The sequence below is a fragment of the Argopecten irradians genome, chromosome 14, assembly GCF_041381155.1.
Source record: "Argopecten irradians isolate NY chromosome 14, Ai_NY, whole genome shotgun sequence".
Taxonomy (NCBI): Eukaryota; Metazoa; Mollusca; class Bivalvia; order Pectinida; family Pectinidae; genus Argopecten; species Argopecten irradians.
In genome coordinates this window covers 30818086-30831819 of record NC_091147.1, presented here as the reverse complement: position 1 = coordinate 30831819, position 13734 = coordinate 30818086, and the positions used below count along the sequence as shown (strand labels likewise).

Genomic DNA, 13734 nt, shown 5'->3' with positions numbered 1-13734 from the left:
TAATTTTCAAAAGCATTCTGTTATAACAATCAAACAAACTCATGCCATTACTCACCTTGTCTCTTCCGGAAGGTGGCCCGAAGCCCCTTGCGGAGAATAGCCTGAGAACAGTGGAAGCTGCAGCCCTTCAGGTCGATATATGGGAAAACAGCGCGGACGGCTCGCCATTATCCTAAAACAATAATAAAATTAAATGAGCATGCAAATTAAGTAAGCAAGTAGATATATGATGTTATTATATACATATAGTATACATGTGTAAAAAACAATGTTTAAATCAAATTGAGACAATGAAATCATTTATTTCAATTTTAAATTCGTACATGAATTCCATGCAATATAAACAGTTTTCAAAGCAAACAAGTCTTCATTTTTATTTATTGTATTCAAATGATACAATTTAATTTCACTTCTTTACATACCTCAAAGTCTAAGTCAACAGGCTCTGCAGGGCGGTTATGCTGACGACATTTGTTGGCGAATCGGATGAGGTTGGCGGGCTTTGGAAGGTCAAAGTCGTCGTCGTCCAAGTTGGCCTGCAGCTTCTCCTCGACGATCGTCTGACCAAGTGACGTAGAGATCACTATAATTAATATACTAATTGTGCCATTCATTGATTGGCTAATGTATGAGTTACTCTAATTGAGGTACTCTGTTAAAACAACATGTTCCATCATAGCGCCCCCTCTGCCCAATTTGGGGTTTTGGTTTTGTAATTAAGTAATAGATAATAATAAATAAATAATCATAAATTAGTTTATTAAAGTGTCACGTATTAATACACAAAATACAATTACAATATAAAATATACACAATACAATGTTCACGCCCATCCAGTATGTTTGGCTTATGGATAGATAAAACAGTAAAAATATCATTGATGTTATAATTATTAAAAGTTTATCCCATAAAAGTCAATTTCACCAAAGTGATTGATATACGTTTTAATTAAAAAAGAAGTCAATTTCATATTAATTTATTATTTAATAAGTTAGGCTAAATAGAAATAATTGAATAGGAACCCGATCGATATCTGTACAGATTAAAATGTGTGAAACTGTCTATTCTACTAAGTAACTTTAAATACATAAATTTTCTGATGATAACAATATTTGAATTAAACGACATACAAATTATTATAACAAATAACAAACACGTGACTTAAATCAACACATATATATTTAATAAGGCCGACTCTACACGAGGCCGACTTCTACCATGGCCGAGGTTGTCAAGACACCTCGGCCCGGCCGACATGTAGTAGGGCCCAGGTGTCCAATTTCCAATGAAGTAATTATATAAGTCAACCCTCGTTAATAATTAAATAATTTTATGTTCTTGGAGATCTCATTAATGAATTCTCAATATCAGGACAGTTGTGTTAAACACTTACAGGGACACAGTTACTCTCAGGTGATATCAATCATATATTAAAGTGATAATCATATTTATTTGATTAGCAAGTTAAGTATTTCCATTATAAATAATAATTTTAAAAAAATAAAATGAATAAATGCTATGCGTGTGCATTGATCTCAATATGTGACGTCATACTTTGACTAGATCATTCGTGTACCAGGTCTTGTGTTTTATATAATACAATTGTTTGTTTGTTTAGTTTTACGTCCTATTAACAGCCAGGGTCATGTAAGGACGTGCCAGGTTTGGTGGTGGAGGAAAGCCGGAGTACCCGGAGAAAAACCACCGGTCAGCGGTCAGTACCTGGCAACTGCCCCACATGGGATTCGAACCCGCATCCCAGAGGTGGAGGGCTTGTGGTAATATGTCGGGACATCTTAACCACTCGGCCACCGCGGCCCATATATAATACAATCACAATAAGTAGAGGTATAACAGACGTGTACATACAGGAACAAATTTAAATCTGACAGCAAAGAATTTACCAACAAGCACGAGATAGTAAATCATATAATCACCTCAATCATTTTGTGTTCTACTTATTTGGACAAATTCAAATTTTTAACTATAACAGTTACATCATGCGACCTTATATATTAACCTTGATTCACAATTTAGGAAATAACAGCTATAAGTCTATTATGTAAAAGCTATAGTTACATGTATAGCTAGAAATTTGTTTGTATGCAAAGGCCCACACTTTCTCTTTCCTACAATGAATAAATGAAATAAATATACATATGGGATTTAAGGTACAGAACTGCATTGTAATTTCTCAGTTGGACAACTAATTATTAAAGGTCAATTAAAATTACACGGTAAAGTAATATTCTGTGTGATTCAATTTGCTGTCATTTTACTTTCATTTTATGAGTCACTCATTCATGCATGTAGGTGCAACAAAGAAGTAGCGCTGATCATGATTTCATTTATGATGCTGGTTTCGATACTCATTACTTTCATTAGTCACAGTGTTAGAGTAAAGGCATGTAAAATTAGCATGTTATTTCAACTTAAATGGTCACTGGTATGTCATGGTGTTCATTTTGTAAGTTAATTGGGAATGGCTTAATGTAATTTAATTGTTGGTATTGAGTTGTCAAAACTGTAGAAAAGTTTCGAATTTGTGGTATATACATATATATCCATAATAAAACCATTTTAAAGATGTGTCGATTCATGATCATTTAGATAGCAGAACTTGAAACATAAACATTGCATTTTGCTTTGCTGATGTTTCAGCCCCTTCAGGCAACTGTGCTAATATTTTAATATTTGGATGCAAGAGATGGCACACATATATTTGTACCTATAATATTGTAGCTAATAACTAGCATCACTAACTAATTTGCCCTTAGCAAGTGACAGGCCCCTGAATTTTTAAGAAATCACTGCCCAATTAAAAAAAATTAAAAAATGCTTTCGGAATAACAGATGTGCTGAGATACTAACTTCAGACAATACAAACTAAAAGGTTTGGGGGTTGGGGTGAGGCTAACATAGTAAGTTGCATTGGGATTCCTAGAAAAAGGGTAGGGTGTCCGTGAAATAGGAGGCCTTGAGTGCATTGGGAGAGTCGGTATAGACCGTCTCTTGTGGCAGGATCCTAGGGATTCGGACTCGCATGCAATCAGATCTGACTTCAATCTAGTTCTAGGTTAGGTCTCATCCATGATTTACCATGTGGGGGACAGGATTTTAATCCACTACCGAGGAAAACCGGGTGGGATATGGCAGGCTCTGTTAGGTCTCATCCATGTTTACCATGGGGAGATAAGAATTTTAGTTTAAAACTAAAATTAGTTCACTCCTGAGGCACCAGGTGGGACGACCTAGTAACTTCACTGGTGCTAATTACCACTGGGGAGTTCTTGTTCACCATGGAAAAATCATATGTTATATGATTTACCCAGGGGACAGCAACAAATTTATAGATGGAATATCTATATAATGTGATACATGTATATAGATACAAGGCTGATATGCACAGTGCTGATATGCACAAAATGGCAGTGCATCAACTGGATTGTCGTACGATTGCTCTCACTCAAAATTACTTTGGGGAGATATGAGACCAACCCGTGCTTTACCTGAGGGGTGCTGATGTGCCATTATAAGTGTATGTTATACACAGGCGGTCAGTTCCGTGTTCTTAGGATCCTTCATCACATTGCTATGGCCTAAATAAGTGCAAATATGGTAAGGGGGAAGATTAGATACACATGTACCTTAAATCAAATTGTGGTTTTTCATGGGAGAAGGTATGTTATGCAAGCACTAGTTCGTAGTTGTAGGATACCGATAATGAATAAAGCTTGGTGTAAGTATATTTATGGCGTTCATTGTTTTGGTTTTAAATGCATTTATCCAATTATAAATGATAAATGCCAGTTAAAACAAACAATTCTCTAGGACAGCTTATCGCCGATTAGCTGTCCCAGATTAGCAGGGGTGCGTCCTTAATATCCACAGAGCAAGTCCCTTTAAGATTTTATATAGTTAAGCATCTCAATGACTCTGATTGTTACAGCGTTTATTAATAGGATTACAGTTATCTTAAGCGTCTCTTTGACTTGGATGCTTGTTTCACTTTTTGAGCCCATCTGTATAGTCTATGGCAGTGCAAATTTCCCCCTCCCTCCCACCCCCTTTTTCTGATATGAGGGTCTTGTCTTTAAGGTAATTGCTTGTTCTTTATCCTTGCTTTAACCAGTACTTTTTTTCTGCTTTGAGTTTTTTAATTGCAGGCCATGCTACAGAGAGGAACCACCGCAACAAGACACCTTTGACGTTCCGTGCTTGATTCGTTCCGTGCTGGATTCGTACTGTGCTGGATTTCCTGGGACAAGTGCTTTGTTGTCAATTTTTAAATGACTCTCATGGTTCGACGAACTTTGAATTTAAGAATTTAAAGACAAACTTATTAATATTACACCTGTAATCAACGCTTGCAGTGGCTGAAGAGAATGTTTGAAGCGTGGTTGATTGAGGATGACTTCCAAGTGCATTTTCACAAACTGACAGTTTTTTTGTTTTTTGGGTTTTTTTTTAAGTAGTGAAATAGATATATCGTGATCTGAATTACATTAGCTTTTTAAGCTACACAGTCTTGACCATGTAGCTTATCCTTTATTATTTTGTTTATATTTTAAAGTTATATTTGATAACTCAGCAATGCCGAATGGATGCTATTAAGTGTATAATCTGCGACTAGTGTCTGTAACAATACTAAAATTATCGGGGACAATAGATAAACAAGTATATTGTGCAATGAAATTTATTATGCTGCTGGGTATGACGATCAGAAATCTTAATTGTACCGACACAATTTAAGAAAAAAGGAAATACAGGTACATATTATAGAAAACAAGAGGCCCATGGGCCTTAACGGTCACCTGAGTTCAGATACAGAATGAAACAAAGACATGCATATAAACACTATATGTTTGCCGATCAGGCCCTTGAAGTCAGTCAGTGATTTTTTAATTTTGACCTTTTAATCTATGAAGATTACTTGGTTCCATCAAATCTGTGAATTCAGAAGAAAGATTGTTGAAATGTTATCCATTTTGACCCCTTTTGGCCTCACCCCTCTGGCCCCTGGGGGTCGGTCAGGACCAATATGGATATGATGTTAAAATGCTATCTCAGGCTAATAATTCTAACCCAGATTGACTAATGTCCTATGTAAACTAAGCAAATAATGTTCCTAAATGTGTTTTTCATATATAAACTATAGTAAACTTGACCCCCTCCCCAGGGGGAAACGTGAGAACCCAGGGTCATGTAATTCACAATTTTTGTAAAGGACCTCAGGTTTTCATAAAACACCTTAAGACCTGTCCATCTATGAAGAGTATTTGATTCTACCATTTCCAGTATTTAAGAAGAAGATTTTTAAAGTTTTAGCCTTTTTGCCCCTTTTGGCCCCGCCCCTCTGCCCCGAGGGGGGTGACCAGGACCAATATAGATATGATATTAAAATGTTATCTCAGGCTAATAATTCTAAACAAGTTTGACTCATTTCCTACGAAAATTGAACTATAGTAAACATAACCCCCTCCCCAGGGGGAAACCTGAGACCCCGGGGTCATATAATTCACAATTATTGTAAAGGACCTTAGGACCTTTCTATCTATGGAGAGTATTTAATTCCATCACATCTGTGAGTGGAGAAGAAGAAGATTTTTGAAATTTTAGTCAATTTTATCCCTTTTGGCCCCTCCCATAGCTCCCTGGGGGGGGACCATATAATTCACAATTTTGATTGGCCTTATGCCTTAGAAGGTTTGTGCAAAATTTCATTGAAATTGCTTCAGCAGTTTTGGAGAAGAAGTCGAAAATGTAAGTTGTTTACGGACATACGACGCACGACGCACGACGACGGACAAAAGGCGATTAGAATAGAAGTCTCAAGTGACCTTGAAAAACAACGAAAAGAAAAAAGAAAACAAACAAAAAAAATCATGCTTTGTGCTTTGTGCCATTACAGGAATGGAGGTAAGAAATAGATTATAAGAAAGAGAGAAACAAGGAAAACAAACATTGTTGAATGATGGAAGCAAGTTGTCGTCGCAGGATTTGATCCAAATGTAATGTTTTGCAGGCACTAGTTCGTAGTTGTAGGATACCGATAATGAATACAGCTTGGTGTAAGTATATTTATGGCGTTCATTGTTTTGGTTTTAAACAAATACATGCACACAACATCCTCACAAACATACTAGTAAGGAGATGGAGAGAGTGAGCGAAAGAAAGAGAGAAAGGCGTTAGAGGGCAGGGGTATGGGAGAAAGGCGCGAGAGGGTAGGGGTATGGGAGAAAGGCGTGAGAGTGTAGGGGTATGGGAGAAAGGCGTGAGAGGGTAGGGGTATGGGAGAAAGGCGTGAGAGGGTAGTGGTATGGGAGAAAGGCGTGAGAGGGTAGGGGTATGGAAGAAAGGCGTGAGAGGGTAGGGGTATGGGAGAAAGGCGTGAGAGTGTAGGGGTATGGGAGAAAGGAACTTGGGATAATGCATTTGTATAGATCACGGGGGTAATCGTGGAACATCGGTTTTTTTAATTCCGTCTGAGTGGTACAACGATATTTCAATTCCGTCAGAGTAAAATGGTGGCTACAAATTCCGTCAGAGCAAAATGTGAGACACATGTAACTTTAATTACATGTAGAAATATTACTATTGTGTATTAGTACATCACGTGATATAATACTGGATTCTGATTGACTACACACATGGGTACTATTTGCAATAGTGCCCGGGCAAGCGGGCACTATTGAAGTGGCGCGAAATTGAACGTGAATGTATTGTAACGTCACCATTACATGACGTCATTATAAAGTTGTGCTTCGAAAAAGACGTCAAGATGGCGTACAGGCTGTGGTGTGCGGGGATGGAAGCAAATGTTGCTTTTCTACAGAAGACAGTTCACTAATGTTCTATATTGATCTACTTTTAATTTTCATGAAGCTGAATCCTGTTTTTATAGAATCCCATATTTCTGCGACAATTCACATGTTGTACTTTTGATGTAACAACGTGGTGTGGAAAGATAGCGTTGCGAGGTATCGCTTGACGTACTTCTATGACGATGACATGAAAAACGGTTTCATGTCAGGGTGATGTACTAAACCCATTATGGCCTGGTAGAAAGGGCACTATTGCCTCATAGTATTGTCTCATGATGGGATAGTGCCCTCGCCTTCGGCTCGGGCACTATTCCATCCCTCGACAATACTATGAGGCAATAGTGCCCTCTCAACCAGGCCATAATAGATAAATATGCTTCGATTATTGAGGTATGTCACAACATTACTATTTCGAACACTTTATTATTTTATTTTTGGTGAGTGTGAATGTATAACTCCAGTTAAATGCATATTTGTATAGGAAATATGTCAAATAGTTAAAATTACGTTTTGGATACATAAAAGAGTTCTCAAAATTATTTTGTTAAACAAACAATATAAGGATATAATCATTTGATCATAATGACAGATCAAAGCCGGCAAAACAGAAATTTTATGGCAGTTTGCTTTGATCGAAATAAAGTATTTGGAACAATGATCCATTTTCCGTTCACTACTGGTGCAATTTCCGTTACCTACTGATTGAGACATGATACAATTTCCGCTCATCGTCAATTGAGAAATAAAAAGTTCTATTACCGTTTTAATCGGGAAAATGTACATAAAGTACGTATGCGAAGCACAATAAACATCCTCACTAGATGAATTATCATTGATATTCATCAAGAAACAAGGAATATTCTATTGATTACAAAAATGTACATTTTTTCTCGCTCTCATCTGCAAAAAAAAAAAAAAAAAAAAAAAAAAAAACATCACTTCAAGTTTCGCCAAAGGCTATTCCATACGGAAGCCCTGGAGGGACTTTTAACTTATTAATTATGACTTATTTCTTAATACTTATTTCTTATCACTTATTTGTTATCACTTATTTGTTATCACTTATTTGTTATCACTTAAATTATTTGTTACTTGACGGCTGTGTCAAGGCGCGACGTTTTCACTGGAAAAACAAAATGGCCAAGGCAATGGACAGTACTAGTTCAAACGAGGGACAATGGACAGTCCAAACGAAGAAGAGGTAAGAATGATTGGAGTTTGTCATATTTTACCAGGGACATCCTTTATTTTACAAACACGCCTATTCCCCTCACAACTCTTATTCACATATCAATCAGTACTGTTCAGTTAATATTACACGTATGGAATGAATAAAAATCTTGATATAAAGAGTAATAATTGAATGAATTGGCAACGTAACGTTAACTTGAGTTTAAACCAATACTAAAGTACTGTATACAGTATACAATTCGGATATTTTAATAAGTTGTTAGAACTTGTCTTCTACCCAACCCTTTAAATATCAAAATATGTTTAATATCAAATGTTAAGCCTAATTGTTGACAAATGTGTCATGGTGATGTGTTTCATGATAATACAGCATATTGTAGTTGTATATTTCCATGTAATGTTGGAAATAATTGTAAAATACATGCACAATTACACGAGTAGTTACGACCATGTATTGGCGTTATGGACTTACAGTATCCCCCAAATGCCTCGGACACTAGTCCATATATTTTACTTGTCACAGGTTGTCAATGGAATCAAGCGCTGTCATATTTAGTCACACTTCATGGAATATTTCATTAAAATGAGATGTTATAACTTTATGATGGTTTAAGGGTTACTTTATGTGATGTGAAACTTTGTCAGTCACACTTTGTCACACCTGGTCTTAACTAACAGTAACAGACATAAAGTTGAATGTAGTTCGATATAGTCTGTGTTGTAATTATGACATAACTAATTCGCAATTAGGCATGCGACATAGTCTATTTTGTTACAACATAACTAAGTCGCAATTATAACACAACGATATGGAAAATCCTACAAAGTTGATTTGTTGCCTGGCTTGAGATGACGTCGAGCAATTTCAAATACACTTTTGGCTTCAGTAGGAGGTGAAATATTTTAAACTCATTTATTACTGTATTCCCAATTTACATATGAGAGGAAAATCTTTTTAAATGCATATCATTCAATATATTTCAACTAGCCTGGCACCGCACGTGGTCCATCTGTCCTTAAGAAATTCTGTTTATCAGTTTTCTCAGAAAGTACAGAAAGCAGAATAAATATTAGCAAAACGTTTAGTTTTGGGTATTACTTTATTTATTATAAGAAAGCAAATATATCACAAACGGTTGTCTACCGGTTATGAATGACTTTGACAAAAGAACAAGTTAATATTAATAAATAAGTAAGGAATATTAAAAAGTGATTATTAATAATAATAAATTAGTAATAGATAATAACAAGTAAGTAGTAATAAATAAGTAATAAATAATAACAAGTAAGTAGTAATAAATAAGTAATAAATAATAACAAGTAAGTAGTAATAAATAAGTAATAAATAATAACAAGTAAGTAGTAATAAATAAGTAATAAATAATAACAAGTAAGTCGTAATAAATAAGTAATAAATAATAACAAGTAAGTCGTAATAAATAAGTAATAAATAATAACAAGTAAGTAGTAACAAATAAGTAATAAATAATAACAAGTAAGTAGTAATAAATAAGTGATAAATAATATTAAGTAAGTAGTAACAAATAAGTAACAAATAATAACAAGTAAGTCGTAATAAATAAGTAATAAATAATAACAAGTAAGTAGTAATAAATAAGTAATAAATAATAACAAGTAAGTCGTAATAAATAAAAAAAAAATATAAACAAAAATAATTAAATCACGAGTAAAAACAAATAAGCAACAACAAAGTATATTAAAGATGCTCCACCGCCGACAAACGGTATTTTTTTCACTATCAAAACCAAGAACAGACGATTTAGTATTTTTCTTCAGTTACAAAAGTTACTTACTTTACACAATTACCACCATGGAAAAGCTTGAGCTTCTAATTTTTCTTCAAGGTAAAAATATGAAAAATAATTAATTGCATCCCGAAAAAAATCCTTGGCACTATATCCTATATGGAATGAAGTACTGATTGCGCATGTACCAAAGGCAAAATAAATTATTTTGTATTATTTTTGTGTTAATTAGACAAATACATACACGATTAAATATCAATTTTTATTCAAATAATGAAGATCATTTATGCTCTGTCAGCGGTGGAGCATCTTTAAAGTATTTATTGAATGAGAAATAATTAATCCAATTACTTCATCTTTCAGAAAGAAGATCAAAGCCTGTGGTGCAAGGGGCAACAGAGTGTTTACATGTTATATAAAGGGTGGCAACACTATTCCAGTGAGAAATATAGAGTGGTAACCATAAAAAAGGAGATGTGACAAGATTGATAGAATATTAGGCAGATGAAGTCCAGACGGTGGAAAGTATCATAAGAAAAGGCGCAAAGTACTTCTTTCCGAAGTCAGTTTGGCGACTTGGAAGATATGGATTTATCATTGGCTAGTTTATCTGGCGAGTGCATAGAGACATTCACAGACTTAGAAGGTTGTGAAAATACATTACAGACATATCTCAAATCAATGTTTTCTTCTCTATAACATTTGTAACTGAGATTAAAAAGAAAAGAAGAAGCAAATAAATTACCAAAACATGAAACGCCCTATTCGCTAAAACGTTCAAAGGTACCAACCGATGTTAGTGGGAATGAAAATGACGAGTATATCTATATATGAAAGAATCCTCTTGCCTTCCAGGAAATATGAAATTGTTTTCAGAATGACAAAACATTCCACATATTCTAGTGATGAAAGTTCAATTTAGAGTGCATCAATGAAAACTTAATTGATCAGTGCATTAGGTTATCTAGGATAAAGGTGTTTCAATGTGAATATTAAGATTTGTTGAGTCACGAGATAAAAAAAATTGTGTTTCATTCTGGTCATATGGATCTTTGAAATAAACAATAAAGATATGAATTCTTTTTTTGTTATTGTTTTCAGATAGCATGTTCCAAAATAAGATTTTTTAGCATATATAAAAATGTATTTTGACGTAAAAAATTGACGTGAATTTCATATACGTTGAATTATATTTGTGTATATGTTAAAATGCATTTTTACATATGTATAAATCGTTGTCATTTTTACATATGCAAAAATCAATTTATAGCTCATCTCTCGAATAGTGGGGGCTTATATGATCATTTCGGCGTCGGTGTTGGTTAAAATTTTGGTTATTCAGTGTTATTCTGAACAACTGGCAATGATCGATTTCTACATTGATATAGGATCATGATTGTTGTGATAGATATCATCAAACACTTTAAGGAAGAAGAAAAGGCTGCATTTTGAGAATTTGAAGATGCCTAAATGGGCCGAAATTACATTTCTAAGAACAGGCATTGTTCCTACATTTATAAAGGAATGATTCCGCCCTCCATAAACATATGTTATCATACTACTTCTTCTCCATAACCGAAAGACCCAGGATACTAGCTGAAAGATTTTTGTCTACTGTACTGTATATTCTACTGTGTTGTGTTGTACATACCAATAGTAAGACGACCGTTAAGGCCCTAAGGCCTCTTGTTCTGATTTGCTACAATGTCTTCTAATATAAGGATTAAACCATTCCAAACTGTAAAAACAAGGGGATAAATAGAAAGTTTTGATAGTAGATGGAGACACGCAAAAAGGGGACTGCTATACATGAACCATTTTAAAACGGTTATAATAAAACTGATAACTAGAATTGCTGTACATGAACCCTTATATGAACGTTTATAACTAGAACTGTCGCCAGAGTGCCCGACTAATACCCCCGCTGAACACATTTAGTAATAACTCCGTTAATAGGGGACATTGCAGAACCCTATATAATTTACTTAATCCCTCTTTATGTCAGGGTTCTGTAAACCAAATATTTTATCAAAATCTGTCAATTAGTTTAGGAGGAGGTCGCCAGACAAAGATGTGTCTAAACAGACGGACAACCCAATTCCAGTATACCCCTCCTTAACTTCGTTGAGGGGGTATAACAACAGGTGTTCTGAAGAAAAATTGAGCATATTCTGTTCCGCATGCGGAACCTACATGTACGACGAATTGTGTTTTTCCTGTTTTGGAATTTCAAAAACCTACCAGCCATGTCATTTTTGTTCTTGCAAGTGGTACATGAAGAATAGACAATGTTACATACATGGTCTCCTAATACTTGATATGGATCACAAAATTGTTTTCAGGCTACATGTATCTGTTATTAAATTAATCTAGTAAATGCTGTTGTCCGATATAATATAACCTTAATAAAGGAACATTTAATACAAAAGCGTGTTTATACATTATATTGTAAAACAAACAATTTTTAAACATTGACTTATATCCATGTTGGTCCTGCCTTGCCATGGTAATACTATCAGTGACATGACTGTACTTGTACTGCCACAATAAACTGGCCACCAGACCCTAAGTTGTTGATAAGACTTTCTCAGCAGAGATCTTTACTAGATTATCTCCCCCTAGTTTAAAATAAGGTCTGGTCAAATCTGGAAATCACTCCTCGGAATAATGGTGAGTACAGAAAGGTCAAACCCTTATTACCCCTAGGGCCTGGGAGTTCTCAAATGTGTCAGGTATGTAGAAGAGACAAAAATAATCAAGCCAAATTTTAGTGATTTTTTTAATATTCTAGAGACTGGTGGTCAGTCTACTGCCACAACTATATAATCGATTTACAATCTGCTAAAAGAAAATTTTAACAGAATTTGAAATACATGCGTCTAATCAATAAAATTGATATGGGTTTATTATATTTGAAAAAAAAAAAAATATTAAAAGGTTTTCAGTAGAATGTTAATAATTTAACCTTAAATAACCATGGTCTTTTCTGCAATCAATGGATTGGCTTCAAACTTGGTGGAATATAATATTGTCAAAGGCATTACTTTTGAAACACTCTTCACTTTTATAATCTTGTTGAAGTTAGAACTCGACGAACGCATCAAACATATCACATCCCTCTTTATATTTTATTCCTAAGTTTACCTAAAAAAGCGATTCATTTTTCCAGGAAACAAATAGTGTTTTTTTACATTGCATGTACATATATTTCGGGCACTGGCCAAAAAGATCTTCTTGGAATGCATATGGATATATTGCCGTTTCATTGTTCTGAGTCACTGAAACACATCCTGTATTTGACAACTTCTCAGCCATCCTCATCCCCTCATATTTTGTTTTTAGATAAAAACACAACTAGGGATTATCTCACAAAAACACGTAAAATCAAACCCTTATCAGATCGATAAATAACACTGCTGAAATATCGACATACTAGTGATCTGCCTTTATTTTGAAAACAAACTAGACGCTTACATCTACACGTTATTCTTAAATCAGTCCATAATACTATAATATTAAAGTACTTGAGTTTCATCAAAACTATTTGTAGCATTCTGAAACAACCAACAGTCATTTTAATATCCTATCAGAGGTTATTTTAGATATTCTTTCAAAACAATGTTTCGTTCAACAAACAGTCGTAAATCTTCGTCAGGATGATTGGGGAGGATCCACCGTTAAGAAGTTCTTAAAATGTTTTACTGTATATGTTGGTTTCTTTTCATCGTATAGTTAAATGTAGTCGTTCAAATCTTCAGTATCCATATCGGTTTTAAAATTGTGTCCTTCGCTCAATCCTCGCGCAAAAAACAAAACATACATCTGTTTTTCCAGAGGGCAGTTCAGCATAGTATTTTTTTCTGTTGACGCATATCGTGCGAATTCCAGGGTGATCGATATCAGATAATCTACAATACTTGGTATCTTTAAAAAGATTGATTCACTAATGCACG

General features: G+C 34.6%; 1 long non-coding RNA gene across 4 annotated transcripts in view; it reads right to left on the bottom strand.

The window, feature by feature from the left end:
* LOC138307527 (uncharacterized) overlaps nucleotides 1–13734 on the bottom strand; it is a 47550-nt gene that overhangs the window by 27085 nt on the left and 6731 nt on the right. For 2 of the 4 annotated variants that reach the window (XR_011206000.1, XR_011206001.1), the window contains exons 2-3: nucleotides 423–560; nucleotides 56–172 (exon numbers count right to left, since the gene is read on the bottom strand). This is a non-coding gene — a long non-coding RNA (uncharacterized lncRNA). Of the gene's footprint in view, nucleotides 1–55; nucleotides 173–422; nucleotides 584–13734 lie in introns of all 4 variants that reach the window. The other 2 variants (XR_011205999.1, XR_011206002.1) reach the window with 1 other exon arrangement.